The sequence below is a fragment of the Ammodytes marinus genome, assembly GCF_949987685.1.
Source record: "Ammodytes marinus genome assembly, chromosome: 23".
NCBI lineage: Eukaryota > Metazoa > Chordata > Actinopteri > Uranoscopiformes > Ammodytidae > Ammodytes > Ammodytes marinus.
In genome coordinates this window covers 20,093,915-20,094,646 of record NC_137227.1, presented here as the reverse complement: position 1 = coordinate 20,094,646, position 732 = coordinate 20,093,915, and positions in this window count along the sequence as shown.

Genomic DNA, 732 nt, shown 5'->3' with positions numbered 1-732 from the left:
ATTGTTTTTATTTATTTATTTTTATTTATTTTTTGTTTGTTTTATGTCTATTATGTATGATCCCTGTATTTGTATTCATGTGAATTTTTTTAGGAGATGCCTAATCAGGGACAGGGGTTGCAAATTAGTTTCGACTAACACCTGTATGCGTGGCATCTGTTTTATGTTTTTATAATATGAAACAATGTTTTAATGCATTTGTCCTTAATAAAGAAATAGCACTTGCAGCCTAACAGACAATGGGTTGATGGTAACTGAGTAGTTTAACCCTGTAGTATTGCTAGGCTACTTAATAGCTCACAATGAAGTTATTGAAGTCACCTCAAAGATAGGACAAAGATAGTGGCATCTCATTGCTGTGAAATGATATGAAGCTTCATAATGATGTTCTGGCGCCATCTACAGGCGGACTGGAGACACTGCACTATATATAATATTATAACTGATCCTAACAGCTCACAGTGTCAGCAGTACAATACTTATTTGCTTTAGAAATTCAAGCTTGTGCTAATCGGAAAAATATCAGGGAAAACCACACAGAAATGCAATTCTTCTTGTAAGATAGATAGATAGATAGATAGATAGATAGATAGATAGATAGATAGATAGATAGATAGATAGATAGATAGATAGATAGATAGAGAGGTGCACGTATAATATTTAAGATTTTGAGTTGAACTGTAGCCTGCAACATATTTTAGAAACCAACTCTAGCCCCTCAGTGAATCTGGG